This window comes from Episyrphus balteatus, chromosome 1, assembly GCF_945859705.1.
Source record: "Episyrphus balteatus chromosome 1, idEpiBalt1.1, whole genome shotgun sequence".
In the NCBI taxonomy this organism is placed as follows: Eukaryota; Metazoa; Arthropoda; class Insecta; order Diptera; family Syrphidae; genus Episyrphus; species Episyrphus balteatus.
Window position 1 is genome coordinate 116653640 of NC_079134.1, and position 12025 is coordinate 116665664.

General features: G+C 33.4%; 1 long non-coding RNA gene across 1 annotated transcript; it reads right to left on the minus strand.

Annotated features, from left to right (window-relative positions):
• Positions 1-1555: 1555 nt before the first annotated feature.
• On the minus strand, positions 1556-2509 carry LOC129913694 (uncharacterized). Its single transcript, XR_008772086.1, has 2 exons — positions 1798-2509; positions 1556-1718 (listed from the first exon to the last, which is right to left on the minus strand). It is a non-coding gene; the product is annotated as an uncharacterized LOC129913694 (long non-coding RNA).
• Positions 2510-12025: the final 9516 nt, after the last annotated feature.

Below are 12025 nucleotides of genomic sequence, written 5' to 3' on the forward strand. Positions count from 1 at the left end.
AGTTGGGCTTAGAAATATCAATAGATTGATTCTATTAACATTTTCAGAAATTTTCAGGTTCCTAGCTTTATGGGGTGATTTATTGCCACCAATAGGGTTGTTCTGCCCCAGTGTGCGACGTATACACACCAGACACCACACTTGTGTGCACACCGGAGCGAACACACAAGTATCTTGTCCATAGAGGAAGGAATACCTAGAGAGCCGACTCGTACCCCCCTTGCCTAAAACACCCGCAAATTTAATTTCAGATAATCTCTCTTATTTTTCTCTTGTTTTCCTATCTGTGAATACGTGTGAAAGGTACAATTCGTTTAATACCTTCCTTTCACCAGTAGATGTCCTCACAAACTTTGAATTTAAACATGATTTTGGTTTGTACATGAACTTGAATAGCTCAAATAGCTCACTCCAGACACCCACCTTTCAATAAATATGTACAGAAATAAAAAAAAAGGTTCGTGTTTTGAATTTATTATATTATTTTTTTATGAATTAATTCCTCTACTGAGCACTTAAATTGTTTTTAATTGTTTTGAGCCCAACTCCACAGTTGAATGTGTTGGTGCCATTTAAAATGCACAGGAAAACTACCACATATAAGCACTGTGGAGTTTTTCCTCTCATTGCAGCTTGTAGGGTGGAAGAGAAAAACCAACCGAAGTCGCGTCTCTAGGTATTCCTTCCTCTATGATCTTGTCTATGGGCCGGCCGCCTTATGCACGCAGACGTCATGTCGCCCAACGACATCGGCTTAATGTATAAGCAGATACGCACACTATGCTCATGTTCATATTTCACCAAAACTCTGCACCTCATATGTATGTCTATATGTCTACACACAATTGAACAATCTGATCGGTGCCCAGTGCCCATGAAATCTCAAAATCAGCCGACACTCTCTTATAAAATATTTTTAATTACATACAGTTTATGTACATATCGTCGGTGTAAAGCAAAATTGTTCTTATAGTAGGGGAGCCCGAGATGCTAAATTTGCAGTTACTCGAGCGCCATGGGGACCTATTGGATTGCGAAGATTAGGTTCTAAAACGAAAAAAAGTATATGGAAGTTTTCCATTTAAGTGGGAATAAGAGCTTATAAACACGTTAAGAAAATGTAAAAAAAAACTGTCACATTGAAATACTCGAGCGCGTCAGATATTAATAGGGTGTACTCGCATTGGCTTTGTGATAACCGATATATATTAATCTGACAATTAGACAGTGGTGGGTGGCCGAAAAAAGCGGTAGAAAAAATTAAAAAAAAAAAGTTATTCGAGCGTGTCAGATTTTGAGAGGGTACGTTCAGTGAACTCCAAATAGTGTTCAATTTGAATAACTGACGATTTGGACGTGGCCTACACTTATAAATCATTTTTGAAAATGTAAAAAAAAATTGTTAACTTAAGTTACTCGAGCGCGTCAGATTTTTCTACTGTAGGTTCAGCTCGATGTTGGAGTCACCCTAAATGATAATCTGACAATTATGTTAAGGTGTATTGCTAATCTGACAATTTAAAAAAAAATTAGACAGTTTTTGAATAAAACAATATTTTTCGTTTCTTCTGGTTATTACCTACTGGATGTAATACAAAATTTACATTATATACATATTATATACAAAGGTCAATCAATAATAATTTAATATTCATAATAACTGGATTCGTCTTCCAGGTTGGTTTCCACTTGTTCAACTTTGTCGTCATCTCGTGTTTCTGTAAGCAAAAATGGTTATGATACTTACTTGATAATCTTTCTTTCGTATGATATTATATTATTAAAAAGTAAACGTACCTAAAGTCATAAGTTTTGCTCGTCTGGTCTTTAACGAAAGAAAAAATACCCCAAATCTAAGAACATTACGTAATGACCAGACGATCAGAGCTTCTATATTTATTAAAGATGGGGCTTTTGCTATAAAGTTAAGAATGTCACGTTATACCTCGATACAAAAATTTGAGTGTTGGACCGGACTGGATATTCTCCGATAGTAAATTCCATATAAAACGTCTTTTGGGGCTTTGACACGTTATTTTTTATCCAATTTAATGAATTCTTTAGATATTTTTAAGTCAATCCGTATCCACATAATAAGTGTAAGTAAATAAGACAAAAAAAATTAAGATATTTCGACAAAAACGTTAAAAACTCAGCAACACGAACCAAAAAATTGTATTTTTTTTTTACTGTACGTTCATGCTTTATCGAAAATTTTGGCTATATTGCCCCATGAAAACCGTCAGATTATATGTTTTTCGTGTTCCTGATAAAATTCCCTTCAGAATAAAAAAAAAGTTAATCGCGCTCGAGTATTTCGAGGTGACGTTTTTTTTTTACAACTTTGTGCCTCTCCCATTTTCTTATGCCACGCTCAAATTGTCAGATTATTGAAATATACACTTTTCTAGATGTACTTAACCTACCGTTTCTTAATCTGACGCGCTCGAGTATTTCCGAGGATCGATTTTTTTTTTTACTAATCTGACGGGCTGCCCACAACGCAGACCACTGTATCAAGCTTTTATATTTGGTAGGAGTACATTACTGAGTACAAGCTTTCTCCCCATATGATTTTCTGACGTGCTCGAGTAACGCGCGAAATCCCTTCCTGGGCTCCCCTACTATTAGTCCTTAAGGAATCCTATGTACCTACTTAGAACAATTTTGCTTTACGCCGACGATATATACCTACATTGAAATATTTCACAGCAGCTGATTGCTTAGAAAGTCAAATACGAATTGAAATCATGTCTATCTACCCATAAACAAAAAATACCAAGACTGGAAACTCGGCGGTCAACTGACGTTTGCCTACAAGCTGCGAGGTATGGTGAATGTCGTGAACCTATCGCTGTGTTCGTGTCCGCTGTGTGGTGAATGTCGTGAATCTATAAATGTGTGCGTGTTAACGTCATTTACCAACGTGGTGGCTTTCACATATATTCACAGACAGCACTGTACACAAAAGGGTTTTGCGGGGAAAGACGTACGAAATTTTCCAGTCTTGGTATTTTTTGTTTATGTATCTACCCATTTGCACTCCTTTTTTTATTTTCGCGGGAGAGTGAGTAAGGTCATGGTCGTAAGAGATCCTTTTTATTGTTCTCTTTTTCAATTAAAAAAAAAGCTTTTTTGTCGGCTGAAAAATTCTCTTCTCCTTTTTGATTCCAAGTTAAAAAGCTCTTGTCGGCTCAAACGTGTCGGCTGGAAAAAATTTTGATGACAATTTTTTTCTATGGGATGCGATATCTGTATATAATTGTCTGTGCTTGTATGATATTGGGGTTCTCAGGATCTCTCCTCTAAACTTGGCAATAGAAAATGAGTTGTCTGTCGTCTCCTATTAACACAGTTTTGTAATTTCCCTGGAAACAAATAAGGCATGAATGTAGAAATTACTAGGAAAACAGTTAAATGTTGTTGTTTACATTTTTTGACATTAAAAACATACCAGAAAATTTTGTCTAAAAGCGTTTGGGTACTTTTACACAATTTTTCTTTCTCTGAGAGAATTTCATCCCCATTCCTTAAAATTTGACAGGTTTCATATTTTTGTGCAAAAAGAACGCAAACAGACCTATAAATTAATTAATTAAACATTCCGTTATGTGTACGTGCAGTTTTTGTATTTATTTTTTTTTTTAACATAAATTAAGAAATCTAAATTGAGGCATAATTAATTTGAAAAGGCATTATTTTTTTTCAAGTTAGGCATAATTTTGACTGAATGGGTTGGCAATGCTGAATACCATCTAAAATGAGAAATCGATCTTTCTTTCCTCCCTTGCTCTTATGTGCATCTTGAAATTTGCGTCTTCGTGTAAAGACGACTAATATAATCTAAAATGAAAGCCAAAAAAAAAACTTCTGTGCGTGCCATTATTTTTTTTTTTTCTTTTATTTTAAGAAAGTAAGTACCTAATATTAATTTAGTTTCTTTATTTTTTCCGGAAAAGGAATAGAACAGACCTGCTAGACAAAAAAGTTTATCGAGGATATCCAGAACGCAAAAATAAAGAAACAGAAATAGCCTAAAAAGAATGTAAATCATATGCCCTACCACATTTTTAATTAAAACACAAACACATATAAAATCACCATTTATTATTTTTCTTAAAGGAGAATGGGCAAGTTTGTATGGAATGTGGACGTTGCGCGGCCAGGAATGAATTTGTTATTTTTTGATGTAATTAAGGTTTACATATATTGTGGAGAAGTTTTATCCTTGTGACGTACTCCAAAAACGGATAAAATGCATTTTTGCATATAACACTTTATGCAGATTGTCTCAAAGTTGTATCTTATGTGTGTATTTAAAGTGCAAAATACGATACTCTCTCATTTTCCGTAAATCTGAAGACCTTTATCTTGAATATCCAACCACTAGAAACCAAACTATAAGCATTTTAAAACAACAGTTTCAAGACTATTTTGAGAGTTTCGTTACTCAATTTTTTGTTAGTTTGAATTGTTTGAAAACTTTCGAACAAAATCTTGAAGTGGTTGTCTTAAAAATATTATATTATGAGTTCTATTGGTCGGATTTTCAAGAGTAATGACTTCAGACTCAGGGAAAATGACAGAGCATCATATTTTATGTTCCAAATAAAAATATAAACAAATTTGTCGTTCATACATTGAATAATGCATTAACGATACTAATACTGCATTTTCTTACATTCTTAACGCAATACTGCGAAACGTCCATAGTAAAAGTTTTTCCTAAGTTATAGTCCTTTCATTTGATACCAATTTTATTAATGGACGCTTAACGTCCAAAATGCCCATTCTCCTTTCTACTTTTCAAGAATAAGATTTAGAAATAAAAACAATTGAAATAAACTTTTGTATTAATTCATTATTTTTTCTCACGATTTGTATTTATTTATGCTCCGGAGCGCATTTTAATTTAGTTTTAATTGAAAACTGACAGCTTCTCACTACAACCTACACACAACAGCGTATCTGTAGGAGAATATTCCATAAATTCCAGGTCTAAGTTGGAATAAAAAGAATGCATTCCAAATATTCCGGAAAGGATAAAGTTTATCCGGAATATTCAGAGGAATAAAGAAACACAATAGGCTTTTTCCACGTTTTTGGAATATTCGGAAAAAATAAAGAAACACACTCATTAAGAGTAAATGTAATATTTTTTGTGGAAATATCATTTTAAAGAGTTATGCCGACTTTTCATGAGTCGATTTTAGCCGCACGATATGTCGGTCGACTAGGATTTTTCTATGGGGTTTGTCACTTAAATTGCCTACGACTTGCGTTCACCCGAGTCGAAAAGCTTCGCCGCACGGTAAAAATCGACTCGTGAAAAGTCCCCATTAAACAATATACATTGCGCATGTTTAATTGATTAGCCTTGAATATGAGCCATTTCGAGCAGACTGAAATTTGTCTAAAACTTGAGAACGGCGCTACCTTCCGGGTCCAATTATGAAACAAAACCTGTCTCGGATGGACCTTATTACACCCACCAAATTTCAGAAAAATCTGTCCAGTCGTTTAGTAGGGTCACAAAAAAACGCACAGGGGCACAGGAGAATTATATACATATATAAGATTGTTGTTTTTGACTTTGGGTTGACCAACCGGTAGCAGATGTTTAGCCAGGCATGAGATAGGTCGTTGTCGATCGAATTTGTTTGCATGGAATATTTTGGATGTAGACGAATGGTTGAAGTAAAATTTCACCATGTTCTTTTTGGGTAGATTTGTCTTTGGGCATATTGAGGATTTCATTGAGTTCTTCCATAGTTTGTGTTTCAGGGGGAGATTCAATTTTATATACAGCCTCAAATTGGTGTTCATGGGACCTCTCAAGAAGAACCCTATCAAAGAAAAGCTAAATTTTCGAAAACATCCAACGAAATTGAAATGTCAAGAATAAATCCAAATCCATAATATTCACTATCTTACAGAGAAAAAAATAGTCATTTTTAACTTTTTTTTAACTATTTTCATAGTTAAAATCGGGGTAACTATTTTAGATTTGGATTTATTTTTGACATTTGACAATTTTACATCCAGATGTATTTTTTAAACTAGTGAATAACATGGCCGTAAGTGAATATTATGGATTTGGATTCTTTTTTTTGATTTAACTTTTTTTACATCCAGATGTACGTTTTAAACTAGTGAATAATTATTATCAGAGATACCCAAAAGAGATGAGAAACTTCTGACGTCATACGGGTTTGCCTACAAGCTTCGGTAGACATTTTTGGATAAGTATGCGTGAAAAAATATACATTTTTGGCTAAGTATGCGTGAAAAATCGTACATTTTTGCTTAGGTGTGCGTAAAAACACCGTGGCTACACTATGTGTGTTTTTCACATTTATTCACGAATACAAAAGAGATTACAACAACACGAAATAAACAAATGGGTTTTGGGGGGTAAAACGTACGAAAGTTTCCCATCTCCTTTGGGTATCTCTGATTATTATTTTCTTGAGAATAAGAATTAAATTTAAATGTGATGGCTTTTAGTTGCCCTTAAGCTTGTTGAAATAAAACTGTTAGGCAAAATAGTGACTTGGATAAATTTTAGTTGAGCAGCAAGTAAGGGCTTTTGATAAAACAAAAAAGTGGTTTTGGTAACTCTTAGTTTAGTTAAAACAAATTTAAATGACTTGATAAAGTCCGGGCTTTTAATTTAGCTAAAACAAAAAAGTGGTTTTGGTAACTTTAAGTTTAGTTGAAACAACTATAAATGACTTGATAAAGTCAGGGCTTTTAGTTTAGCTAAAACAAAATAGTATGGTTTTGGTAACTTTTAGTTTAGTTAAAACAAAATAACAATTCTTTTACTGACCCATAAATTGAATAATATTTGTAAGTTTCTGAATAACCAGCTTTGGACTTTCATCAATATTTCTAGTTTTTGCAATAAAGTGCAAAATAACTTTAGCGCATTGTTCTATAATATTTTTAATCAAGTCATATTTGTGGTTGTTAAGGAAATCACAATTTAAGATATGTTGGTCAAGCCCTTTAAATGCAACTCAAATCTAAATTTCTTAAAGCAACTTAAAGTTATTAAACTATATACATTGCTTCTGTTCAATTTATTTTCGTTTTTTAGTATGTTTATATTTTGTTAAACAATTTAGCATATTATTAAGGTGTTTTTATGAGGGTAGGCCTTTAGATTTCATAGAAATAGAACTAACATAGAACTAACTTTATCAGAATTAATTAAAAATTCTACACATTTCTTGCATTTTTTGATTTTTTTTAATTATACTCCACAAATCCAGTTATGTATATGTATACAATTATTTCTTCCGAGGGAAAACCATTAAATTGAAGAATTCTATTTTCGAATATAATTAGTTCGTTTTGGTCGATTTCATTCAGATCTATGTTTTTCTTGTTACGATTTGCTGATACCGTCAAAATGTTTGTATCATTGCATTGAAGGCAGTTTGCTTAAGCTGATGAACGAACTTCATTATGAATTAAAAGCCGTTTATAAGCTGAAGCAAACTGTGTTCCTGTAGGGTTGTTTTGTTATTAAACACTCCTCTTGATCTGATACTTGAAAAAAATAGTCAAGGTGGCCTTGCGATAGTTTATAGGTTAGTATGTATTACAAATCTTTGTTTTGTTTCACTTGATCAATGTACAAATTGCGCACATTATTTTATCTATTATGAATCCCATGAAACCGGTTTTATTTTTGGAATTGATAATTTTTTCATTACCCAGGCTAAATCCAGATATATGTATTTCTTTGCCTTTTCAAAAAAGTTGAAAATAAAATCATTATTTTCGCTTGTTATGCCTTTTTTGAAGGAAAATCCAAACTTGGACTTCGAGTTCAGGCAATCAAAGATATCATTTATATTTTGTATGAACTCAATCGTCGCTTCACATCCTTCGAAACCCGGGACTTCTGATATTTATAAAAAAGAGAGAGCTTTTGCTCTATTATTAATTTTGTTGGCAAAGTGGAGACCCAAATTGCTCTGGTACTCAACTAGTTTTTCTAAATACTCCCACTTAATAGCGCGACCGCTTTCGTCGAAGATGGTTTTTTTCGAGCCCCATGTGTTTCTAATCAACTTCAGACAATGGCAAGCGTCAAGAAACACTAGACTAGGATGTTAATAGCCCAGTAGAATTAAACATTTCAAATGGAAAAAATTAGATCGTGCAATTTTTTTTCATAGGATGATAGAGGGGATCACTGGAAGCTTAAAACCAGTTTTTCGGGAAAATCGACCTTGTGCTTAAGCCGCCATCTTGGATTAAAGGTAAAACACGTTTTAGTGAATAACTCGGCCATTTTTGATTTTTGACAAAAATTATATATGTAAAACTTGTAGAAAATTTTATTTTCTATAACTTTTGTCTTAATAAATTTTTCTATATGACCTATATTTTTCGAGTTAATTTGAAAAAAACTATACCCCTACTCAGCTTAAACTTTATACCCGCTTTGATTATAGATTTTAAGATCAACGCAATATGGGAGTGTTTTTATATGTTTTTGGGAATGATAAATCTAGCTGCAATGTTAGTTTTTGCAAATTCATGAAATTTTTTAAATAAAAGGAACTATCTCAAAATCGGAAAGTTTCGTTTTAAACAAGATTAGTAAATATTATAATTGATGTCTAGCAAAACAAGAAAGTATTTGAATTTTTCAAATCGGTTCATTAATGCCTGAGATATGACCAATTGTTTATAACTCACTCTCTCTTTTAAGCTTTTATTATAAACAATTGGTCATATCTCAGGCATTAATGAACCGATTTGAAAAATTCAAAAACTTTCTTGTCTTGCTAGACATCAATTATAATATTTACTAATCTTGTTTAAAACGACACTTTCCGATTTTGAGATAGTTCCTTTTGTTTATAAAATTTCATGAATTTGCAAAAACTAACATTGCAGCTAGATTTATCATCCCCAAAAACATATAAAAACACTCCCATATTGCGTTGATCTTAAAATCTATAATCAAAGCGGGTATAAAGTTTAAGCTGAGTAGGGGTATAGTTTTTTTCAAATTAACTCGAAAAATATAGGTCATATAGAAAAATTTATTAAGACAAAAGTTATAGAAAATAAAATTTTCTACAAGTTTTACATATATAATTTTTGTCAAAAATCAAAAATGGCCGAGTTATTCACTAAAACGTGTATTACCTTTAATCCAAGATGGCGGCTTAAGCACAAGGTCGATTTTCCCGAAAAACTGGTTTTAAGCTCCCAGTGATCCCCTCTATCATCCTATGAAAAAAAATTGCACGATCTAATTATTTCCATTTCAGCTTAATTTTTTGTACATCCCGACTGGGCTATAAGGCCATTTTCCGTTGTTTTGAGCTTCGGTTCAAAGTTGACTACATTAGTGCCTGGCTACACGGTGATTTTTCAATCGCCTAAGCAGTGAGTTTGTAGGCAAGAGGGATGAGGAATGAAGAGGGAAGATACTCATGAAGAGAAGTGAATTTTCTGGGTGGGCAGTATGGTTCCATTACTGAATTGTTCCTCTTTTTGACGTTTATTTTTTTCCAGGTTTCTCATTTGAAATTTTTTTTTATTTAATTCAATTCGAATGTGTTTTTTTTAATATTGTAAGGAGCGAGCATCCATATTTAAAAAAAAAAAAAGATTGTAGGATGATTCAGTGGGTCTTCAAACCGAAGATACCAGCAATGTATTAGAGATTCCAAAAAAGAAGGTAAACAAAAATTTGACCCATTTAAATATTGACACCAAATTTTTAACAGTATAATTTTTTATTATAGAAAAAAAGATGCAATGAAAATAAATTAAAAGAAACAGCGATAACTTCAATGGACGCTGCAACCGAAATCTAAAAAAAAATGCGAAACAAAAAGGAAGAATCATCACTTTGTCCGTTCCTTAACATGGTGCAGTCTGAAATGTTGACGTTCCCTGAAAAACTTTAAAATGAAATAAAATGGAAGTTTATTGATATTATAAAATAAGGTCACGATAAAAAAAAAATCAAGAACAATATCAAGGGTAGAAATCTCTCCAGCATTAGTGGTCCATTTGGCATTTGTTGAAGATGAACAAATTTTCTTAAGTGTTCAGGAAATGGTAAAGATTCCACTTGATTTCTCTGACATAACTTTTTCCATAACAGTGCCGGTTTAAGCACTACCGGCGCCCCTGGGCAAGATTGCAAGTGGCGCCTCTAAAAAAAAGCAATAGCAGATTATGTCTTACCTCTCATATACTTGTTAATGCATTTATTAAAAATGTGCAGTGTATTAACTTAAAAAGGTTAACTTAAAAAAAAAATTAATTATTCATGTCATTTAGGCTCAATTGACAAGACTACCTTTATCTCTGACTTTTTTGTTTAAACACATTTAAAGTTACAGTACAAAGTACAGTTGGTTTTATTTGAACAATATTTTTTCAAAAACTTTTTCAACAAGGTACATTAATGTCGTTTTAAATTGGAATCACTCAATGATTCAGCAGCACGCTTTTTAATGATTCCAGGCGCTTCCGGACGGCCAATCGAAAACAACATACCTTTATAAGTATAAGGTTTGTTCGTTGTGAGCTCTAGGGCACTCTGGGTCGCTCCGAATTCGTTGTCAAGCGTTTTTTGTAGCTCCTTTTTCAACCAGAGTTATTTCCTCTGTGTTCGATGTTCGCTGATGAAACTAAAGCTCTGAGGTGTTCGATGTAAAATGAAAACCCGAGAAACTCTGATTTTTTTCACAGTTAATTGAAATGACTTAGAGTGCCCTGGAGGGGGGAACAACGCACAGAAACGTAGTTTTTATGAGAAATGGAGAAGCTGTCAATTTTTGGCATTTCTGGATTTTGGGTTTTCGGGAAATCGGGATTTTGGGATTGTGGGTTTTCGGAATTTTGTGTTTTTGGGTTTTCGGAATTTAGGGTTTTCTGGATTTTGGGCTTTCTGGATTTTTAATTTCGGGATTCTGTCCGTCTCCCTTCTCTTTCCTTATTCATTATTATAGGGGCACCTTTGCAAAAATTAAATTGGTAGGAGGAATATTAGGATTGCTTTAGTCTTTCAAAAGAAATTGGGGCGCCTTGTTCTTCAAAGATGAACGAAGATTTTGGACACCATTGTCCTTCCGGAAGCCAAATAAATTAACCCAAAATTGGGAGGCGCCTTCATTCTTCAAAAAGTTTAGGACAAACAATACGAGCGCCGTTGAAAATGTAAAATAGAAAAAAATTGGGGCGCCTTTGTGAATGTAAAAAAAAAATAAAACATCGATTGGAAAGACTTCGTTATTTATATAACTTTTGTAAAAGTTCGGGGCGCCTGCGGCGCCCCTCAATTCTTGCGCCCCTGGGCGACGGCCCAGGCTGCCCCCCCCCTAAAACCGGCTCTGTTCCATAAACAAGAAATAATTTTTTAATTTCTACGCATAATCAAGAACTACCTTCAACGGCGGAGATGTCACAAGTTTCAATTGAAACTCCCGACAACACAATAGGTGTGTTTTTTATTACCACCGGGCTTAACTGGTTAAAAAAAACGCCTCGGGGCTTAGCGAGAAAAATAGGCAGCACTGCATACTAAATGTTCCGAAATCAGCTGAAACAAAAAAATATAAAGTTGTCATATTTTTCGCTTTTGGGGTTTCTTGTGTGTTTTTGAAAAAAAAAAGTTCAACTAACTATTAAATAAATGTTTAAAATAATAATTGTCCTTCCAAACATCACTTTTGATGTTTTTAAACAAATTCTAAACAATTTACGAACAAGTTGAGTTGGTAGCACAGATTTAAATCTGTTGAAAAAGTTAAGCCCAGAGAATTCTCCGGCCTTAACAGCTAAGCCCAAGGGGCTAAAGTGTTGTTGCATTTAACATGTAAATTCCTTAGCCCCGACTGCGTTTTTTTTGTCCGGTTAAGACCGGTGTTAATAAAAAACACACCTAATGTCTCAATATGATATATAGAATAGGCCGTGCGTGAATTACGTTAAATAGTTAACACCGTGTAAAATTTTTAACACTATTGAGGATAATAAA